Source organism: Triticum dicoccoides, chromosome 7B (genome assembly GCF_002162155.2).
Source record: "Triticum dicoccoides isolate Atlit2015 ecotype Zavitan chromosome 7B, WEW_v2.0, whole genome shotgun sequence".
Lineage (NCBI taxonomy): Eukaryota > Viridiplantae > Streptophyta > Magnoliopsida > Poales > Poaceae > Triticum > Triticum dicoccoides.
The window spans coordinates 400,188,638-400,213,230 of NC_041393.1; positions in this window are offsets into that span (position 1 = coordinate 400,188,638).

Consider the following 24,593-nt stretch of genomic DNA (forward strand, 5'->3'; position numbering starts at 1 on the left):
CCGCCGATCCCCCCTTGTTTCCGCTTCGAGACTTTCTGGCTATCCCAGGCGGGTTTTACCGACGCCGTTTGCGCACGGTGGACCGAGGCTCGGGCCCACCCCCACCCTCGCCCCCTTCTGCTATTGACACATGGCACTTTTGTGTGAAACGTGGCAGGCAATTTATGAAGGGTTGGGGGGCCAACCTGGGCCGTGACGCCAGGGAGCGTAAGAAGGCGGTGCTTACCGCGATCCAGGCCCTCGACTTTCGGGCTGACGCGGTGGGTCTCTCCCCGGACGAGTGGCTTTCCCGCCTATGACCTCGAGGACCAGCTCTCTGTGATTTACACCGATGAGGAAGCATATTGGCGCCTTCGGGGCGCCTAGCGTTGGGTCCTGAAGGGGGACGCGAATACTGCTTACTTCCAGGCGATTGCCAACGGCCGCCGTAGACGCAACACCATCCCCTGCCTGTGGGATGGGGAAACCCTCCTTCAGGATCCCCGTGACATCCGGTCCCATGTCGACGGTTTCTATCGGTCCCTCTTCTCTCCCGCCCCTAGGAGCGGCATATCTCTCGCCCCCGATTGTTGGGCTGGCGCCCAACTAGTTTCTGACGCGGAGAACGTGTCCCTGACGGCTCCCTTCTCTGAGCAGGAGGTCTGGGAGGCCATCAAGGGTATGAATCCCTCCTCCGCGTCGGGCCCGGACGGTCTTCCGGTCATTTTCTTCTAGACCTTCTGGAACGTGATTAAACCAGAGGTCATGGCCATCTTTGATGAATTCTTTGTGGGATCTATCGACCTAGGTCGCCTCAACTTCGGGACCATCTCCCTCATCCCCAAGGTGCCTGGGGCGGCTGACATCCGCCAGTTCCGCCCGATCACGGTCATTAACGTGATCTTCCGGATCCTGGCCAAGGGGTACGCCAATAGGGTGACCCTGCTTGCTGATCGGATTACCCACCCTAACCAGTCGGCCTTCATTAAGGGGCGGTACATCCTGGATGGTGTCCTGGTGCTTCATGAGGTTCTTCATGAGGTCCGAGTCAAACGCCTAAAGGCGGTTTTTCTGAAGATCGATTTCCATAAAGCCTACGACACGGTTAGCTGGACCTTCCTTAGGGAAGTCCTTCTTCGGAAGGGCTTTGACGACCGATGGATCACAAGAGTCATGCAAATGGTCTCTTGCGGTCGCACGGCGGTCAACATCAACGGCGAGATCGGCCCCTTCTTCCCTACCCTATGTGGGGTGCGCCAAGGCGACCCCTTCTCCCCGTTTCTCTTCAATATGGTTGTGGACGCTTTGGCCTCCATTCTGGATAAGGCAAAAGCCGCTGGCCACATCCGAGGGATTACCCCCCACCTCTCTGGGGGCTCGGGGATCTCCATCCTCCAGTATGCTGATGACACGATCATCATGATCGAAGGCTCGGAGATGGACAACGCCAACCTCAAGTTCCTCCTTCTTTGCTTCCAACAGATGTCGGGCCTCAAGATCAACTTCGACAAGAGCGACGTTATGGTGATGGGATATTCCCCCTCTGAGTCTATGGCCATTGCCAACAGACTTAATTGCCGCCTGGGCTCTTTCCCCACTACCTACCTTGGGACGCCCATTAGTGACTGCGTCTCTCTGCCGCGGACCTGCGGCCCTCCGTGTCCAAGCTCCAGTCCCGGTGCGAGCCCTGGCAGGGGAGGTGGCTTTCTAAGGCAGCCCGGACTATTCTTATCAACTCATCTCTCTCCAGCCTCCTCTTGTTTCTTATGAGTTTCTACAGCCTCCATGAATCTCTCCATAAGGAGATCGCCAAAATTCAGTCCCGATTCTACTGGGCTGGCGAGCATGGCAAGCAGAAGTATCACATGGTCAGCTGGCCTGACATCTGCAAGCCTAGGGAGCAGGGTGGCTTGGGCATCATGTGCTCTAAACGGATGAATATTGCCCTTCTATCCCGGTGGCTGTGGCACATCGCGCAGGGTCATGGTGGCCTCTGGCTGGACATTATCCGGAATAAATACCTGCGAGGTCAACCCCTAGCCTTCTGCCAGAAATCAGGCGGATCTCAGTTCTGGCAGTCTCTCCTCCAGCTTCTCCCGGTACTCCGCATTGGTACCTCCATCTCGGTGGGGTCCGGCCTCTCGACGCTATTCTGGTTTGATCGCTGGGCCGACGACTCCCCATTTGCGGCCCGCTTCCCCGCCCTCTTCTCTATCTTCATCGACCCTATGATCTCTGTTGATAGGGCCCTTCTTGACTTAGGGCGCCTTGCTTTCCGTCGGCCCTTTGGGCCGGCAGAATCCGCCGCCTGGCGTGAGTTGCTCAACTGCGTTGCTCTGCATGAGCCGTTGGTGGATGGGGGTCAGGACCTTGTGCGCTAGCGCTTGGAACCATCGGGCCAGTTCTCAACCAAGTCGCTATACTTGGCCATTGCCCCCTCCTCCGCCCCCCTTTCCCTATTGATGGTGTGGTCCGTCCGCGTCCCCCTGAAGATTCGCATCTTCATGTGGTAGTGGATTCGTGGACGGGTCCCGTCTGGTGTGGAGGTTTGCAAGCGCAATGGCCCGGGCACTGGTATCTGCCCCCTCTGTGATGTCCCGGAAGACTCCAACCACATCTTCTTCACTTGCGTCTCCGCACAGTTTCTCTGGAGCTGCTTTCGCGAGATTGTCGGTGGAAGTTGGTGCCACACCAATTTCCCGGACTTATTTGCTAAACTCCAATTGTCCCCCACGTCCTCTCGCCACATTAGGTGGCTGGAGGTTGGGGTTCTTGCCTGGACTCTTTGGACCGTTCGCAATAAGCTTGTGATCCAGCGTACTCCTCTTCGTCGCGCTACTGACGCTCTCTACAAACTCTCGGGTTTCTTGCAGCTTTGGCGGCCGCTTAGCTGCCCCCCGGATCGGGACGCCATCTCAGCCTTCATCGCCGACCTCCGCTCGATGGCCGTCCGCCTATCGCCGCCGCCCCCGCCGCCTCCGCCGGAGCCTGACTAGACTCCCTGCGCTTGGAGGGATTTGTTTTTTCTCTTTCTTTTGGGCTTGTTGAGTTGTGCCCTCAGCAGAGCCTATGTACTTTGTGGTGAGACTTGGGTGGTGTGTGTGTGTGAACCTGCTTTGGTTGTATGTCTTGTGGCGGTTTGCTTTATTTATAAAGCGGGGCGAAAGCCTTTTTCGGTAACAGCATCTCCTGTTAGTTCGGTCATCAGGGGCTTGAAATAGCTCCGGTATGGGGGCGCCCCGACTGAAAAATCAGGGGTAATCGGGTTCCCAGTGGCCGCCCTCAGGCGCCGATTTCGGCTCATTATCCACGCAAATTGACTCACTTTTCAGCCCATTTTCAGCGGAAATTGGCCTACTATCGACACAAATTGACCTATTTCAGTCTATATTTTGCGTGCTTCGACGCAAATTCAACAGAAGCTATTTTTTATCACATAATTCATCATAAAAAATCAATAGAAATCAAATAGTTCAACAAATATTTTAATACAAACTAAATAGTTCAACAAATAAAAACACATATTTCATCACACGTCGAGCTAGGCATTGCCCTTGAGCCTCCATAGGTGCTCCACCAGATCCTGCTGCAGTTGTTGATGCACCTGTGGGTCTCAGATCTCCTGATGCATATTGAGGAAAGCAGTCCAGATTGCCGGTAGCTGGTGATCAACTTTGCAAGAGGACCCTGCCTGTAATATGGTTCGGTGTCAAACACTGGCTCTTCCTGCTCGCTCTCAATGATCATGTTGTGCAAGATGACACATCAAGTCATGATCTCCACATTTGATCTTTCGATCAGGTCTGAGCAGGGTGCCGGACAACAACAAATCAAGATTGGAGCATACCAAATGCCCGCTCGACATCCTTCCTGCAAGCCTCCTGACACTTGGCAAAGTGGGAGTTCTTGCCTCCTGACACAGGGCTCGAGATAGTCTTCACAAATGTGGATCATCTTGGATTGATGTCATCTGCTAGGTAGTATCCCTTGTTGTAGTGTGGTCCACTGACCTCGAAGTTCACTGGAGGGGAATGATCTTCAACAAGTTTGGCAAAGACAAGGGAGCAGTGCAGTACGTTGATGTCATTGTGAGTTCCTGGCATACTGAAGAAGGAGTGCCAAATCCAGAGGTCGTGTGTGTCCACTGCCTCAAGTACCACACCGCAACCACCTTTGACTCCTTTGTACATCCCCTGCCAAGCAAATTGACAGTTTTTCCATTTCCAATAGGAAATCCTCTTCCTACATTCCGTGCTAGGATCCGAGCAGTGTCTTCAGCATTGGGTGATCGCAAGTATTGCGGTCCAAACACTGCCACCACTACCCTGCAGAACTTGTAGAAACACTCAATGGTTGTGGACTCGGCCATGCGTCTATAGTCTTCCAGTTAATCACCAGGAGCTTTGTATGCAAGCATCCTCATAGTAGTTGTGCAGTTCCAGAGTGAGGTGAATCCAAGTGTGTCGGTGCAATCCTTGCACTTGAAGTAGCTGTCGAACTCACAGATGGAATTCACAATCCTGAGGAAGAGCTTTCGGCTCATCTGATAACAGCGCCGAAATACTTTGTCGTCGTGCAATGGAGCGTTGGTGAAGTAGTCAGAGTAGAGCAAGCAATAGCCTTCCAGTAGATGCCTCTGCTTTGCCTTCAGTGGGCCCAACACCGAGCCAACTCGCCGCGGCTTTGCATTGCTCGCGAGCAGGCTAGCCAGGGCGGCGAGGACCATGAGATGCTCTTCGTCCTGGGCGTCTGATGACCCACAAGTATATGGGATCAATTGTAGCCTTTTCGACAAGTAAGAGTGTCAAACCCAACAAGGAGCAGAAGAAAATGACAAGTGGTTTTTAGGAAGGTAATGTCTGCAAGTGCTAAAATTGTAAGTAACAAAGTAGTTTGATAGCAAGATAATTCGTAACGAGCAAGTAACGATAATGGTAACAAAAGTGCAGCAAGGTAGCCCGATCCTTTTGAGGCAAAGGACAGGCCAAAACGGTCTCTTATAATAAGCAAAGCGTTCTTGAGGGTACACGGGAATTTCATCTAGTCACCTTCATCATGTTGATTCGGTTCGTGTTCGCTACTTTGATAATTTGATATGTGGGTGGACCGGTGCTTAGGTGTTGTTCTTACTTGAACAAATCTCCTACTTATGATTAACCCCCTCACAAGCATCCACAACTACGAGAAAAGTATTAAGAATAAATTTTAACCATAGCATTAAACTTTTAGATCCAATCGGTCCCTTACGGAATATCGCATAAACTAGGGTTTAAGATTCTGTCACTCTCGCAACCCATCATCTAATAACTACTCCACAATGCATTCCCTTAGGCCCAAATATGGTGAAGTGTCATGTAGTCGACGTTCACGTGACACCACTAAGAGAATCACAACATACATACTATCAAAATATCGAACACATATCAAGTTCACATGATTACTTGCAACATGATTTCTCCCGTGACCTCAAGAACAAAAGTAACTACTCACAAGTGATAAACATGCTCAAGATCAGAGGGGTATTAAATAGCATAATGGATCTGAACATATAATCTTCCACCATATAGTAATCAACTACAAGATGTAATCAACACTACTAGTCACCCCACAAGCACCAATCTATAGTTTCGGTACAAAGATTGAACACAAGAGATGAACTAGGGTTTGAGAGGAGATGGTGATGTTGAAGATGTTGATGGAGATTGCCCTCCCAAGATGGGAGAGTTGTTGTTGATGATGATGACGATGATTTCCCCCTCCGGGAGGGAAGTTCCCCCGGCGGAATCGCTCCGCCGGAGGGCAAAAGTGCTCCTGTCCAAGTTCCGCCTCGAGACAGCAACGCTCGTCCTGAAAGTCCTCTCCTTATTTTTCTAGGTCAATGACTTATATACCAGAAGATGGACGCCGGAGGTGGGCCAGGCTGAGCACAACCCACAAGGGCGCGCCTGGGGGGTCAGGCGCGCCCTGGTGTCTTGTGCTCACCAGCTGGCCCCCCTCCGGTGGTTATTTGCTCTAATATTTCTTATTTATTCCATAAAAAATCCTTGTGAAGTTTCAGCCCATTTGGAGTTGTGCAGAATAGGTGGCCTGATGTAGCTTTTCCAGCTCCAGATTTCCAGCTGCTGAAATTCCCCCTCTTTGCGTGTACCTTGCAAATTATGAGAGAAAAGGCATTAGAATTACTCCAAAAAACATTATTATGCATAAAAACATTATAAATAACAGTAGGTAAACATGATGCAAAATGGACGTATCAACTCCCCAAGTTTGACCTCGCTTGTCCTCAAGCGAAAACCGAAATCAAAAAACATGTCCACATGCGTAGAGAGAGAGGTGTCGATAAAAACAAAATACGGACATAGAAGCATCATGTGAATTATTATAACATCAACAAACTTTAACATAAAACCTTTATCATAGAACTTCTATCATAAACTTCTCATGAATAAGTAACAATTCATCACACTATTGAAGTATAAAGCATAAACTCTATTGGAAACCAAGAAACTATGTTCTTAGTCAACATTGAAACTGCAATTTCATCGTCTTTTTAGGAAGGATCACGTATCGGAGCCTTTAGGCAAGTCCACATACTCAACCATCATATAGTCTTCTATGATTACTAACACTCATCGCATACACATGAGCAAAATGTTTCAACCGGACATATAGAAAAAGATAGGGGCTTATAGTTTCGCCTTCCAACGTATTCACCTCAAGGGTGATGTCAACAATAATAACTTATGCTACTCATATTCAACTGGACATATGTGCCTAGATCTTTCCTCACCGCATGATGCTTGCCAAAGGAGAAAAAATAAAAAGGAACAGAGAGAAAAACTTTGACTCTTGCATAAAAGTAAATACATAAAAGTAAAAGATAGGCCCTTCGCAGAGGGAAGCAGAGGTTGCCATGCCCTTATTTGTTTGTATGCTCAACCCCTTAACGTAAAAGAATGTCATGTTATATTGCCCCTTGTGATAGCAACCTTTATTATGCAGTCTATCACTTTTATTCTTTACTATCACAAGTCCTTACAATGCTCAATTTTCTCTTACACTTTTAGAAGCAATTTTTATTGCCTAATTGCACCAATGACAACTTACTTGAAGAATCTTACTCAATCCTTAGGTAGGTATGGTGGACTCTCAAAAATAAGATTTGGGTTTAAGGGTTTTTGGATGCACAAGTAGTATCTCTACTTAGTGCGGAATTTTTGGCTAGCAAAGATGAGGGGCAAGCACCACATGTTGAAGGATCTATGACAATATAACTTCTATGTGAATATGAACAAACATAAATCATTACGTTGTCTTCCTTGTCCAACGTCAATAGTTTTGGCATATAATATTTTGATGGGGGCTCACAATCACAGAAGATTTATAGGATAGTGTATTTGCATGTGAATCTTCTCTTCCCTTATTAATTCTTTCATGAGTTGCATCATTAACCAATGCTATGTTTGTCAACCTCTAATAAATTTTTTACTTATACTTCTCCTTATGTGGTGTCGTTACCCACCATAAGATTAGCATATGATCTTTTTCATTTATTTCCTTTCTTTTTATTGGAACATGAAAGTAAAGAAAGCAAAAACTCAAACTAAACTTTATTATATATCTCGCACATGATTACAAGGATATATCGCTAAGCAAACTCTCGAAAAGAAAGGATTGAACTAAACTTTTATTCATCTAAAGCAAAATATAACTATGGATCGAACTAAGATAAGTAAAGGAAAAAGATAGTGGGGGTGATACAATACCGGGGCACGTCCCCCAAGCTCGGCGAAAGCCAAGGGGAGTGCCCATACTCGATACTCAATTTTCCTTTGGTGATGAATAAGGTGGTGGTGGTGAAGTAGAGGCGATCCTATCTTCGGGTTTCCATGGCAGAGGTCCACCATCATAAGAGGAAGAATGAGTCTCGCGTGTCCTGCAACTGGCAGCAAAACTCATACCTTTAAACCTCGCCTCATATTCAAAGACTTGGTTTTGGAGATCGTAGATCTGGCTTTGGAGGAAGTTGATTTGCTCGTTGAGGGTGAAGACGATATCCTTCATGGACTTGCCATCCACCTTGAGATCACGGGTAAGGTCCGTGATCATGAGGTGATTGGCATTGAGTCCACGCTCCACCATCCCCTTGCACCGGAAGACCTCCTGGTCCATAGCTTCAAGCCTGGCCTCCACGGTTCTTGCCCCGTTGGGACCTTGCACATCCCGGATGTGAAGCACCCCGTCGTGCATCTGGATGACCTGAGGGTGTTGCACCACCTCCCGCAAATATGGGTTGATGACGTTCTTGAAGACTTGTCCTTGGAGGAGCTTGAAGCGGCCATGGTAGATGGGATCTGTCAGGAAACAACAAGGAAAAGAAAACAAAAGATTTCTCTGCGATACGGTGGTCAATAGGTTCGGGGGGTATATAAAGATCTTTTTTATCTTGGGAAATAAGCAAACAGAAGAAAAACGGAGTCCGGAAGGTACCCGAGGTGGGCACAACCCACCTAGGCGCGCCTGGCAAGCCAGGCGCGCCCTGGTGTCTTGTCCCACCAGGGTGACCTTCTTGGTTGTTTCTTACTTTCCTAATTTTTTAAATATTCCAAAACTGACAAAAAATATTTATGCGGATTTTTTGGAGTCCGTTTACTTACCGTATCATGTACCTACTCTTTTTCACGATTCTGGAGTGTTCCAAAAGATTTCCTTTATGTGTTCTTCCGGTATCATAGTTGGATAATATTTCTTTTAACATTAATGGGCGTACCTGAGATATAATGTTTTATTCGTTGCCCATTAACAACCTTCGGGTTAGTACCTTCGGCATTATTTATTTTGATAGCTCCAGACCGATAAACCTCCTTGAACATAGGGTCCTTCCCATTTGGAGAGGAGTTTTTCTACAAAGAATCTGAAACGAGAGTTATACAAAAGAACATATTCTCCAACTTCGAACTCACGCTTTTGGATTCTTTTATCATGTCATCTTTTAACTTTTTCTTTAAATAACTTGGCATTTCCATAAGCTTGGGCTCTCCATTCATCTAATGAGCTAATATCAAATAACCTCTTTTCACCGGCAAGTTTAAAATCATAGTTTAGTTCTTTGATTGCCCAATAATCTTTATGTTCTAACTCAAGAGGCGAAGGACAAGCTTTTCCATAAACCATTTTATAAGGAGACATACCCATAGGATTTTTATATGCTGTTCTATAAGCCCAAAGTGCATCATCTAATTTCTTAGACCAATTCTTCCGGGACTTATTGACAGTCTTTTGCAAAATTAATTTTATTTCTCTATTGCTAAGTTCAACTTGACAACTAGACTGAGGATGATAGGGTGATGCAATTCTATGGTTAACATCATACTTGGCAAGCATTTGACAGAAAGCACCATCAATAAAGTGTGAACCACCATCAACCATTAAATATCTAGGGACTCCAAACCTTGGGAAAATAACTTCCTTAAGCATTTTAATAGAGGTGTTGTGATCAACACTACTAGTTGGAATAGCTTCTACCCACTTAGTAACATAATCAACAACAACCAAAATATGTGTATACCCGTTAAAGGAAGGAAAAGGTCCCATGTAATCAAAACCTCAAACATCAAATGGTTCAACAACAAGTGAATAATTCATAGGCATTTCTTGATGCTTACCGATATTACCTATTCTTTGACATTCATCACAACATAAGACAAGCTTACGAGCATCCTTGAAAAGAGTAGGCCAATAAAACTCAGACTGCAATACCTTGTGAGCAATTATGTCTCCCGCATGATGCCCTCCGTAAGCTTGGGAGCGACATTTTCGTAGGATTTGTCCCTGTTCATGCTCTGGTACACAACGTCTAATAATACCATCTACTCCTTTATAAATATGTGGGTCATCCCAGAAGTAATGTCTTAAATCATAGAAGAATTTTTTCTTTTGTTGATATGTAAAGCTAGGTGGTAAATATTTAGCAACAATGTAATTAGCATAGTCCACATACCAAGGAGTGTTATGCGAAACATTTATTGCATCTAACTGCTCATTAGGAAAACTATCATCAATAGGTAGTGGGTCATCAAGGACATTCTCCGACCTAGACAAGTTATCAGCTATGGGGTTCTCTGCTCCCTTTCTATCAGTGATATGTAAATCAAATTCTTGTAGCAAGAGAACCCAACAAATGAATCTAGGTTTAGCATCTTTCTTTTCCATAAGATATTTTATAGCTGCATGGTCGGTGTGAACAATTACTTTTGAATCAACAATGTAAGATCTAAATTTATCACAAGCAAGCACCACTGCTAGGAATTATTTTTCAGTAGTAGCATAATTTCTTTGAGCACTATCTAGAGTTCTACAAGCATAATGAATAACATTTAGTTTCTTATCAACTCTTTGTCCTAGAACAACACCAGCAGCATAGTCACTAGCATCACACATAATTTCAAAAGGCAAGTTCCAATCAGGTGGTTGAACAATAGGTGCAGAAATTAAGGCTTTCTTGAGTGTTTCAAAGGCTTCTAAACAATCATCATCAAAAATAAAAGGAACATCCTTTTGCAAAAGATTTGTAAGAGGCCTAGAAATTTTAGAAAAGTCTTTGATAAATCTCCTATAGAAACCAGCATGACCTAAGAAACTACGAATACCTTTGATATCTTTAGGACATGGCATTTTCTCAATTTCACCAACCTTAGCTTTGTCCACTTCAATACCTCTTTCAGAAATTTTATGACCCAAGACAATACCTTCATTGACCATAAAGTGGCACTTCTCCCAATTCAAGACAAGATTTGTTTGCTAGCATCTCTGTAAAACTCGATCAAGATTGCTTAAACAATCATCAAAAGACTTCCCATAAACGGAAAAGTCATCCATGAAAACTTCAACAATCTTTTCACAAAAGTCAGAGAATATAACAGTCATACATCTTTGAAAGGTAGCCGGTGCATTGCATAAACCAATAGGCATACGTCTATAAGCATAAGTTCCAAAGGGACAAGTGAAAGTGGTATTTTCTTGATCAGGTTGAGACACATGTATTTGTGAAAAACCAGAATATCCATCAAGGAAGCAAAAATGTGTGTGCTTAGATAATATTTCTAGCATTTGATAAATAAAAGGCAGAGGTTAATGATATTTTCTAGTTGCTTTGTTTAATTTCCTAAAATCAACTACCATTCTATAGCCTGTAACAATTCTCTGTGGAATAAGTTCATTCTTATAATTAGGAACAACAGTAATACCTCCCTTCATAGGGACACAATGAACATGACTTACCCATCTACTGTCAGCTATAGGATAGATTATACCTGCTTCCAGAAGCTTTAATATTTCCATTCTTACCACTTCTTTCATCTTCAGATTTAACCGACGTTGGTGATCAACAACGGGTTTAGCATCAGGTTCCATATTAATCTTGTGCTAACATAGAGTGGGACTAATGACCTTTAAATCATCAAGAGTATATCCAATAGCAGCTCGGTGCTTCCTTAGAACTTTCAATAATCTTTCTTCTTCATGTTCTGAAAGGTTAGCACTAATAATAATAGGATATATCTTCTTCTCATCTAGATAAGCATATTTCAAAGTGATTGGCAATTGTTTTAATTCAAACACAGGATCACCTTTAGGTGGAGGAGGACCTCCTAGAGTTTCAATAGGCAAATTGTGTTTAAGCAGAGGACATTGTTTAAAGAAAATATTATCTATTTCATTTCTTTTATGCATATGTAAATCATTTTCATGGTCTAGCAGATATTGTTCTAGTGGATCAGTAGGAGGCACAACAATAGAAGCAAGACCAATTATTTCATCCTTACTAGGCAATTATTTTTATGAGGTTTTCTACTAAACTTGAAAAAATTAAACTCATGAGACTCATCACCAAAACTAACACCGACAACTTGTTTCTCACAATCTATTTTAGCATTAATGGTGTTCAAGAAAGGTCTACAAAGATAATGGGACTCATCTTGTGGGGAACCTAGAACAAGAAAATCAGTAGGATATTTTATTTTCCCACACAAGACTTCAACATCTCTAACAATTCCAATTGGTGCTATAGTATCTCTATTAGCAAGTTTAATAGTAACATCTATGTCTTCTATTTCAGTGGGTGTTATGTCATTCATAATTTCTTGATATGAGGTAAAGGGAATAACACTCACACTAGCACCTATGTCACATAAACCATGATAACAGTGATCTCCTATTTTAACTGAGACAACGGGCATGCCAACAACAGGTCTATGTTTATCCTTTTTATTGGGTTTGGCAATTCTAGCAGCTTCTTCACAGAAGTAAATAACATGCCCATCTACATTTTCTTCCAGGAGATCTTTAACCATACCAACACTAGGTTCTACCTTGATTTGTTCAGCTAGTTTAGGTGTTCTAATATAGCTTTTGTTGACCACGGTTGAAACTTTAGCATGCTCCTTGATCCTAATAGGGAAAGGTGGTTTCTCAATATAAGCAGTAGGAACAACTAGATCAACATTATAAATAATAGTTTCCTCTTTAACTAGTATCGGTTCTTTAATTTCTTCTTTAATAGGTGGGTGATATTTAAACCACTTTTCTTTAGGGAGATCAACATGAGTAGCAAATGATTCACAAAAGGAGGCTACTATCTCAGAGTCAAGTCATATTTAGTGCTAAACTTTTGAAAAGCATCGGTATTCATAAAAGATTAACACAATCAAACTCAAGCTTAATACCTGACTCTTTACCTTTGCCGAGTTCCCAATCTTCAGAGTTGCGTTTAATTCTTTCTAAGCGATCCTACCAAAATTCAATAGTCTTCTTATAAAAGAACCAGCACGAGAAGTATCAAGCATGGAACGATCATTATGAGAAAGCCGAGCATAAAAATTCTGAATAATAATTTCTCTTGAGAGCTCATGATTGGGTCATGAATATAACATTGACTTAAGCCTCCCCAAGCTAGAGCGAAACTTTCTCCTTCACAAGGCCAAAAATTATATATATAATTCCGATCATGATGAACTAGATGCATAGGATATTTTTTTTGGTGAAACTCCAATTTCAATCAATTCCAGTTCCAAGATCCAATACCATCGCATAGCCTATACCATGCCAATGCTTTTCCCTTCAAAGATAAAGGGAAAACCTTCTTCTTAACTTCATCTCCGGGTAAACCTTCAAGCTTAAATAATCCACAAATTTCTTCCACATATGTCAAATGCATATCAGGATGTTCGGTTCCGTCTCCTCCATAAGGATTAGCTAGCAGTTGTTCTATCATACCCGAAGGAATTTCATATTGAATATTTTTGGTAGGTGCAGTAGGTTGAGGGGTAACTAATTGTGGTTCCGGTCGAGGTGAAGATACCCCGAACAAACCCCTCAAAAGGATTGTTCTCCATAGTAACAATTGACAATAAATTTTAGCATGTAGTAATAAATTTTCCTTACCAATTTCCACTTACCAAGAGCGCTTCACTCCCCGGCAACGACGCCAGAAAATGGCCTTGATGACCCACAATTATATGGGATAAATTGTAGCCTTTTCGATAAGTAAGAGTTTCAAACCCAACGAGGAGAAGAAGAAAATGACAAGTGGTTTTCAGCAAGGTAATGTCTGCAAGTGCTAAAATTGTAAGTAACAGAGTAGTTTGATAGCAAGATAATTTGTAACGAGCAAGTAACGATAATGGTAACAAAGTGCAGCAAGGCAGCCCAATCCATTTGAGGCAAAGGACATGCCAAAACGGTCTCTTATAATAAGCAAAGCGTTCTTGAGGGTACACGGAAATTTCATCTAGTCACTTTCATCATGTTGATTCGATTCATGTTCGCTACTCTGATAATTTGATATGTGGGTGGACCGGTGCTTAGGTCTTGTTCTTACTTGAACAAACCTCCTACTTATGATTACCCCCCTCGCAAGCATCCGCAACTACGAGAAAAGTATTAAGAATAAATTCTAACCATAGCATTAAACTTTTGGATCCAATCGGTCCCTTACGGAATAGCACATAAACTAGGGTTTAAGCTTCTATCACTCTTGCAACCCACCATCTAATAACTACTCCATAATGTATTCCGTTAGGCCCAAATATGGTGAAGTGTCATGTAGTCGACATTCACATGACACAACTAAGGGAATCACAACATACATACTATCAAAATATTGAACACATATCAAGTTCACATGATTACTTGCAACATGATTTATCCCGTGACCCCAAGAACAAAAGTAACTACTCACAATTGATAAACATGCTCAAGATCATAGGGGTATTAAATAGCATAATGGATCTGAACATATAATCTTCCACCATATAGTAATCAACTACAAGATGTAATCAACACTACTAGTCTCCAACGTATCTACTTTTCCTAATGCTTTTCCTCTTGTTTTGGACTCTAACTAACCCCGGACTGATGCTGTTTTCAGCAGAACTACATGGTGTTGTTTTTGTGCAGAAATAAAAGTTCTCGGAATGGAACGAAAATTTACGAGGATTTTTTATGCAATATATGAGAATTTCTAGAGCCAAGAGCCACCTAAGGGGGGCACCTGGGTGGGCACAACCCACCAGGGAATGCCTGCCCCCCGACGCACCCAGGTGAGTTGTGCCCACTTGGTGGCCCCGATGACCCTGAAACCGACGCTATAAAATCACATATTTCCAGAAAAAAATCGAGGAGAAAGAATTATCACGTTTCACGAGATGGAGCCGCCACCGTCTCCTGTTCTTCATCGGGAGGCTGGATCTGGAGTCCATTTGGGGCTCCGGAGAGGGGGATCTTCGATGTTCGTCATCACCAACACATCTCCATCGCCAATTCCATGATGCTCCCCACCAGGAGTGAGTAATTCCATCGTAGGCTCGCTGGTCGGTGAGGACTTGGATGAGATTCATCATGTAATCGAGTTAGTTTTGTTAGGGCATGATCCCTAGTATCCACTATGTTCTGAGATTGATGTTGCTATGACTTTGCCATGCTTAATGCTTGTCACTTTGGGCCCGAGTGCCATGATTTTATATCTGAACCATTTATGTTATCACAATTATATCCATGTTCTAGATCCGATCTTGCAAGTTATAGTCACATACTACGTGTTATGATCCGGCAACCCCGGAGTGACAATAGTCAAGACCACTCCCGGTGACGACCGTAGTTTGAGGAGTTCATGTATTCACCGTGTGTTAATGATTTGTTCTGGTTCTCTATTAAAAGGAGGCCTTAATATCCCTTAGTTTCCAATAGGACCCCACTGCCACAGGAGGGTAGGACAAAAGATGTCATGCAAGTTCTTTTCATAAGCACGTATGACTATTTACGAAATACATGGCTACATTATATTTATGAACTGGAGCTAGTGCCATATCACCCTAGGTTATGACTGTCTCATGATGAATATCATCCAACAAATTACCGATCCAATGCCTACGAACTTATCTTATATTGTTCTTGCTAAGTTACTACTGCTGCTACTGCTACAAAATCACTACTATCACTGTTACCGTTACTATTGTTGCTGGTACTATCATCAAAACTATCATATTACTGTGCTACTAATAACTTTGCTGCAGATAATTAATCTCCAGGTCCCGTTGAATTGACAACTCAGCTGCTAATACTTACAAATATTGTTTGTCTCCCCTTGTGTCGAATCTATAAATTTGGGTTGAATACTCTACCCTCAAAAACTATTGCGATCCCCTATACTTGTGGGTTATCAAGACCTTTTTCTGGCGCCATTGCCGGGGAGCATAGCTATATTTGTTGAGTCACTTGGGATTATTATCATATTGTCACTATGAAGAATCTCAAGGATGCTAAGACTAAGATTTTTCCCTCAAAGATGAGGGGAGGTAAGGAACTGCTATCCAGCTCCGGTTTAGATTCACATTTTGTTATAAGTATACTTGAAACACCACCACATGCTATTAATTCTGATATGTCGCAAGTTATTGATGATGCTACTTCTGTTATGAATGCTACTCATGATGATGCTAGTACCTTGCTTGATGATGATGTGCCACTAGGTGAATTTCTTGATAAACAAATTGCTAGAGTAACACAACATAATATTGTTGAATCTGATGATGAACTTGAAGCTGAAGATCTTGAAACACCTACTAGAACTAGTCCTCCTATATATAATTGCCAAAGGTACCGGAAGGTTATACAGTGAGTGAGGAGGCAACTAGAGATATTCTTGCTTGTAAGGATAGAGATGATCTAGAGAAATTACTATGCAAGTATAAAGAAAGATCTCTGAATGCTAAAATGAAATGTGATCCTGAGTTTGCTACTTCACCTATCTTTATTGATGATAAGGATTATGAATTCTCTGTCGACCCAGAGTTAATTACTTTGGTTGAATCTGATCCTTTCCATGGTTATGAAACTGAAATTGTTGTGGCACATCTTACTAAGTTGAATGACATAGCCATCCTTTTTGCTCATGATGAGAAGATTTGCTATTACTATATTCTCAAGTTATTTCTGTTCTCATTAAAGGGTGATGCTAAAGCTTGGTACAATACTCTTACTCCTGGTTGTGTGCGTAGTCCCCAGGATATGATTTATTACTTCTCTGAAAAATATTTCACTGCTCATAAGAAACAGGCTGCCTTGCAGGAAATATTTAACTTTGTGCAAATTGAAGAAGAGAGTCTCCCACAAGCTTGGGGAGGCTTCTCCAATTTCTTAATGCTTTGCCTGATCATCCTCTTAAGAAAAATGAAATACTTGATATCTTCTATAATGGACTAACTGATGCTTCTAGGGATTTCCTAGATAGTTGTGCTGGTTGTGTTTTGAGGGAACGGACTATTGGGCAAGCTGAAGAATTATTGAATAACATATTGAAAAATTATGATGATTGGACTCCTCCTGAAGAACCTATTAAAACCACTCCGAAGAAGAGGGGTATCTTATATCTCAGTCCTGAAGATATGCAAGAGGCAAAGAAATCTATGAAGGAAAAAGGTATTAAAGCCGAGGATGTAAAAATTTACCACCTATCGAAAGAATACATGGGCTTGAAGCACCACCACCGCCTAAGGTGGTAGAGGTAAAATGTTTAATGAAATTCAATGATAGTGATGGTCCTCATAATAAACATCCTAGTCAATGCTTTATGAGTTTGATAATTACATTAGAAAGCAAGATCACTTCAATGCAAATGTTATGCAACCATTGAAATACAATTCTGATATGATTGCTCGCTTGAGTGACTTGTTATTTAGAATCTCAAATGATGTCAGAGGTGTAGGAAAGCATGCATCTATGGTTCAAACTCAATTAGAACAAGTTGCTAAATCTCAAAGGGAGTTACTTGATGAAATGAACAATAATATAAGTGACTTTGTTGTTAGAGTAGCAACTAGAGGAGGTAAAATGACTCAGGAACCACTTTATCCCCAGGGACATCCAAAGAGAATTGAACAAGACTCTCAAAGAGTTAACACTAATGCACCTAGTCCTTCTAAAAAAAAGAAGAAAAATAATAGGACTTTGCATGTCTCTAGTGAACCTGAAATAGAAAAACCTCCTGATAATGATAATGAAGTTTCTATCTCTGATGCTGAAACTCAATCTGGTAATGAACATTTACCTTCTGATAATGAAAAAGATAATGATGAGGTTCATGAAGACACTCAAACTAATGATAAAGAACCAGATAATGATGTTGAGATAGAACTAGCTGTTGATCTTGATAACCCACAACCCAAGAGTAAAAGATATGAGAAAAGAGACTTTGTTGCTAGAAAACATGGTAAGGAAAGAGAACCATGGGTTCAAAAGCCTATGCCCTTTCTACCTAAGTGAACTAAAAAGAAAGATGATGAAGAATTTGAGCGCTTTGCTGAAATGCTGAGGTCAGTCTTTCTGCGAACTCGCTTGACTGATATCTTAAAAATGCCTCCTTATGCAAAGTACATGAAAGACATCATCACCAATAAGAGTAAAATACCCAAAGCTGAAATCTCCACTATTCTTGCTAATTATACTTTTAAAGATGGAGTACCTAAAAAACTTGGAGATCCGGGAATACCAGCTATACCTTGCTCCGTTAAAAGAAACTATGTGAAAACTTCTTTATGTGATTTGGGAGCTGGTGTTAGTGTTATGCCTTTCTCTTTATATAAAAGACTTGATTTGAATAAACTCACTCCTATTGAAATATATTTGCAAATGGTTGACAAATCAACTACCATACCTATCGGTATTTGTGAGGATGTGCCCGTTGTTGATGCTAATGTTACTATTTTGACTGACTTTGTTATACTTGAGCTGCCCAAGGACGACAACATGTCGATTATCCTTGTTAGACCCTTCTTGAATACTGCAGGGTTTGTATTGATTGCAATAAAAGCAAGGTCACTTTTCATATCAATGGTAATGAGCATACGGTGCACTTTCCGAAGAAACAATTCCAAGTGAATGGTATTAATGTTATTGAAAAATCTCCGACAATCACTATTGGAAGTTTTCAGCCACATCTACCTACTATCAAAAAGAAATATAAAATGCTTATAGTTGGGGACATCCATATCCCAATTGAGGTAACTTAGTGATTTATGAAAGTTCTTCAGTTTCATGACAATCGAAAGTGGTTGTTAATAAGACTTGATCAACCTTATTAATGGATCATTTTTGAGAGGTATGAAGTTAATGAATTTAGTGAGCACTACCTTCTGTCCCTACTTTTGTTTTCTATTTTTCTTAGTTAAATAAAATAAAATGCCATGCTTTGTCTGCTTTCTGAGTTTTTCGTGCAATAAAAATGACCCAAAAATAAAAGTTCTCATAATGCCTTGAAAATTTAACACAATTTGTTTCTGAATATTTCTGATTTTCTGGTGCAAATAATATCAGAGGGAGGTGCACCAGGTGGGCCCAACCCACATGGGCGCACTAGGACCCCCAGACACGCCCTGGTGGGTTGTGGTCCCCATGTGGCCCCCCTCACTTACTTCTTCTTCCCCCATTACTCCATTCACCCAAAAAAATCACCATTGCACTCTCTCTCGTGTTCTTGCTCCCAAAACCGCGGATTTCAATCTCTTTGCTCGAAGCTCCATTTTCGAAACTGTTTTCGGGATTTGTTGGTTGGTATGTGACTCCTCCATGTGTCCAATTAGTTTTTGCTCTAGTGGTTTATATTTTGAATAATTAGCTACTCTTGGTGCCGCTATAGATGAGCTCGCATGTTGAATTCTTAGAGTTCTAACTAGTTTGAATGCTTGCTATGGCCTCTATCCAACCCTATGCGTAGTTGCTATCATTTTTGTGAAGTTTTGTTGAGAAATTTTTTGTGGATTAAAGATCTCAGAATTTTGTTCATAGGAAAAAGATGAGTTTCTTTAGGAAGTTTTCTTCCAAGAAGAACTCCAAGGGGGTTATTGGGGAGTCTTCTGACAACGATCTCCATACACGGAGGTTGGCGGAGCTACAGTCGTGTGAGTGGCCGCATAATCCATTCATGGAAGGGGTCGGGATCCTTCAAGAGTTCACGCAATATGCCGCTAATGCCGGCATCACCGACTTCACCATAGTTGGATGTGAACAGTATATCTCCTCACAAATTCCTTTGTGCAAAACTTTCATTTTCATTCTAGGAATAATCCCCCTGAGCTGCAGTTTAATTTATATGCTGAAACCTGCCAGATCCCACTTACTAAATTTTGTGACATATGCATGCTTCCTTCTGATGGTGATTTGGTAGAACCTAAGACCTCAGAGTTTGAAGGTTTTTACCATACTCTGACAGTGCGGGATGAGAGAGGAGTATCGAGCAACATCGCTGTTAGCTTGCAGTTTCCTGTCGTGTATTATTTTGCTATATTTATTGCAAAGTGCTTGCTAGCTAGAGAGAAGGTGGGTGCACTTAGCGCCCCAGACTTTGCTATTTTGCATCGCACACTTTATGGCGACAACACTTATAGCTTGGGAGCTATTGTGGCACGTCACCTTCACCTTAACAGATCTAAGAGTAAAATACATGGGGGCATTTACGCTACTCGTTTGGCGACTCACTTTGATGTGCAGATACGCCATCATGATCAATAAATAAAGGAAAAAACAACAGTAGGAGGCTCTCCTGTTGTTTTCACTGGTAAAAAAAACCTTTGCCCAAAACTTACTTAGATAGAGCAGCTATGGAGGACCACCAGTTCATTGCTACCGATTACCCTAATATTGATAGGCCTTACAACTTGGTTCTCAGTGTGAAAACTCGTGATATTATTCCCTTGCATGCACCTGCTTTATTTGATCATGTTGCCAGGGGCGGATACATGATTATGCCTGAGGACATTGTCGCTTACCGGTACAACCTGGCTGCAGCATAGGAGGAGCCTCAGCAGTGGGCCCCTCTGGTGTCACTCCCCAGCACTTCAACATTGGACCTCACGGTTTTTACTGGTGATTACCAAGTTAGGCCAGAAGCCTAAGTTTGGGGGAGTACGTATTCCACCGACATTACATTCATGTTCACACATTTCATTCCAGTTGTCGGTGTCCACACTTTTTCATTGTATCATCCATGTTAATTTTTCTCTCTCGCTTTCTTCTTGTGTGTTTGAAAAACTTTGAGAAAATCCAAAAATATGTTTCTTGCTTATTTTTGATTTTTATTCCTAGTTTAAATTGTTTTAGCACTAAAAAGAAAACCTAAAAAGATTTCCTTGTTCTTATTTTACTTGTTGGGAGCTTTCCCGTGTAAATAGTTTTTCTCATTTTTGCTTTTCTCTTTTCATTTGCTTGTTTATGAAAAAACAAAAAAACTCCGAAAATATTTCAGTATGTTTCTCTGAATTTCTGTTCTTTTTATTGAGTCGTACCGAGGAGAAGACCACGATGAAAATGTTGAGTGGCTCTCATTTGCATTATGTTGATCTAATAAAGAGTCCATATTACTTTGTCTTCTCCTGTTGAATAAAATGTTTGCAGATTCCATCTTAGTCCACGACACTCTTGCACTATTATTATTTTTAAATCATTCGGTTGTGAAAGTGAAAGGCAATAATGACGATATTAGATGAACTGGTCGTGCCAGAGAGAAACGGGTATGAAGTCGACTTGTTCTATTTTTGTAAATATGTTTAATCTAGTATCCATGATTCAGCCTATTATGATCAAACATGTTGGCAATGACAATTAGAGATTATAGTTTCATGCCATGCTTAAGTAGCTAGGAGTGGATAATGATTTATCTTGGGTGTTAACATTGCATTAAAATGATTGTGATGTAGTATGATGATATGGTATCCTCCTCTGAATGTTCGAGTGGCTTGACTTGGCACATGCTCATGCATGTAGTAGAATCAAAACCAACATAGCCTCTATAATATTTATGTTCATGGTGTTAATATCCTACTCATGATAGTATCCAATGTTACTTATGCATAACGCATGTTCATGACCGTTGTTGCTCTCTAGCTGGCCGCTTCTCAACCTATTTGCCAGCCTTCGCCTGTACTAAGTGGGAACTCTGCTTGTACATCAAAAACATGAAACCCAAGTTATTCCAGATGAGTCCACCATACTTACCTGTATGTGGTATTGCCCTGTCGTCCTAAGTAAATTTGCATGTGACACCTCTGAAAACTTCAAATAAATATCCTTTTTGTGTGCCTGGATCATTCATGGAACGATAGGAGGGAGTCGGTATCTTCCATGCTAAGCGTGTTATTCTTAGGTCGAGTGTTTATTCACTCGCAATCGCATGAGAAAAGGGCGGTAATAGGGATGCCTAGTCCCAAACTGCAAAAGAATCAGTCTCTCAAGTAATCAAACAAAAACTCCCAATGGAGTCATAACCTTTACCTTTCTGCTTGGGAATCCCCACTAGCGTGTTTAGCATGGGAGATATTGATAACTGATAGTCGTGAAGTAAATGAGAAGGGTGCACGTCTCAAAATTTCATTTACCTTTGTTTTAAAAACTTGAGCTCTGGCACCTCTGCAAATCACTACTTCCCTCTACGAAGGGACTATCTACTTAATTTTATGTTGTGTCATCACCTTCTCAAATAAGCGCCAGAACATGAGAACACTGCTGTCATGCTGATGCATTGTGTATAGCTAATGTTGGGTGCATCATGACTGGATATTTTCTACCATGAATTACAATGTTTAGTCACTGCTTGAACTTTGGGGGTGCTCTGCATTTATGTTTTGCGGTCTCAGAAAGGGCTAGCGAGATACCACTGTTGTCATATTATATCATGGTTGTTTTGACAACATGTTGCTGTTTGAGAAATCTTATTATTGCTCTCTAGTTGATTATGTCATTGATATGAGTTAATATAATTTTTAAGAGTTATTTTCGACATGGTTAGTTATAATCTTTGCAGAAAACCTGGGTGCTATTTAAGCTTATTCATGAAACAAGAGCAAAAGAGTTCGTAAAAGTTTTTCTTTTTTCACTTTCAGTTTATCAACTGAAATGCTTGAGGACGAGCAACGGTTTAAGCTTGGGGGAGTTGATACATCTCCGCCGTATCTACTTTTCCTAATGCTTTTCCTCTTGTTTTGGACTCTAATTTGCATGATTTGAGTACTAACCCGGACTGACGCTGTTTTCAGCAGAACTACCATGGTGTTGTTTTTGTGCAGAAATAAAAGTTCTAGGAATGGAACGAAACTTTGCGAGGATTTTTTATATCAGTAAAGAGAATTTCTGGAGCCAAGAGCCACCTGAGGGGGCACCTGGGTGGCCACAACCCACCAGGGCGCGCCTGCACCCCCAGGCGCGCCCAGGTGGGTTGTCCCCATCTGGTGGCCCCGATAACCCTGAAACCGACGCTATAAAATCACATATTTCCAGAAAAAAATTGGGGAGAAAGAATTACCGCGTTTCACGAGATGGAGCCACCGCCGTTTCTTGTTCTTCATCTGGAGGCCAGATGTGGAGTTCGTTTGGGACTTTGGAGAGGGGGTCTTCGATCTTCGTCATCACCAACACATCTTCATCACCAATTCCATGATGCTCCCCACTGGGAGTGAGTAATTCCTTCGTAGGCTCGCTGGCCGGTGAGGAGTTGGATCAGATTCATCATGTAATCGAGTTAGTTTTGTTAGGGCCTGATCCCTAGTATTCACTATGTTCTGAGATTGATGTTGCTATGACTTTGCCATGCTTAATTCTTGTCACTTTGGGTCCAGGTGCCATGATTTCAGATCTGAACCGTTTATGTTATCACCATTATATCCATGTTCTAGATTCGATCTTGCAAGTTATAGTCACATACTACATTTTATGATCCGGCAACCCCGGAGTGACAATAGTCGGGACCACTCCCGGTACTGACCGTAGTTTGAGGAGTTCATGTATTCACCATGTGTTAATGCTTTGTTCCGGATCTCTATTAAAAGGAGGCCTTCATATCCCTTGGTTTCCAATAGGACCCCGCTGCCTCGGGAGGGTAGGACAAAAGATGTCATGCACGTTCTTTTCATAAGCACGTATGACTATTTACGGAATACATGCATACATTATATTTATGAACTGGAGCTAGTGCCGTATCGCCCTACGTTATGACTGTCTCATGATGAATATCATCCAAAAAATTAACGATCCAATGCCTACAAATTTATCTTATATTTTTCTTGCTAAGTTACTACTGCTGCTACTGCTATCGTTACTGCTACAAATTCACTACTATCACTATTACCGTTACTATTGCTGCTGCTACTATCATCAAAACTATCATATTACTGTGCTACTAATCACTTTGTTGCAGATAATTATTCTCCAGGTGTGGTTGAACTGATAACTTAGCTGCTAATAATTGCAAATATTCTTTGGCTCCCCTTTTATTGAATCTATAAATTTGGGTTGAGTACTCTACCCTCGAAAATTGTTGCGATCCCCTATACTTGTGGGTTATCAATGGCTTATATTTTGAATAATTAGCTACTTTTGGTGCTGTTGTAGATGAGCTTGCATTTTAAGTTCTTAGAGTTCTAAGTACTTTGAATGATTGCTATGGCCTCTATGTATCCCTATGAGTATTTGCTGCCAATTTTGTAAAGTTCTATTGAGAAAATTTTGTGGACTAAAAATTTCAGAATTTTTGTTCATAGAAAAAACATGAGTATCTTTATGACGTTTGCTTCCAAGAAGAACTCCAAGGGAGTGATTGGGGAGTCATATGACAGTGATCTCCATACCCGGAGAAGAGTGGAAGTACGGCCGTGCGAATGGCCGCATACCCCGTTCATGGAAGGGGCCGAAATCCTTCAAGAGTTTGCACAATATGCTGCTAATGCCGGCCTCACCGACTTCATCGCAGCTGAATGTGAATAGCATCATCTCCTCGGAATCTCCTTTGTGCAAAGTTTTACTTTCCTTCCTAGGAATAATCCCCCTAAAGCGCATTTTAATATATATGTTGAACCCCATCAGATACCACTTACTGAATTTTGTGAAATCTGCCTGCTTCCTTTTGACGGTGGTTTGGTGGAGCCTAGGCCGATAGAGTTTGAAGGCTTTTATCATACTCTGACAGTGGGTGATGAGAGAGGGGTGTCGAGTATCACCGTCGCTGGCTTGCATTTTCCCGTTGTTCATTATTTTACTCTTTTCCTTGCAAAATGCTTGCTTGCTAGAGAGAAGGT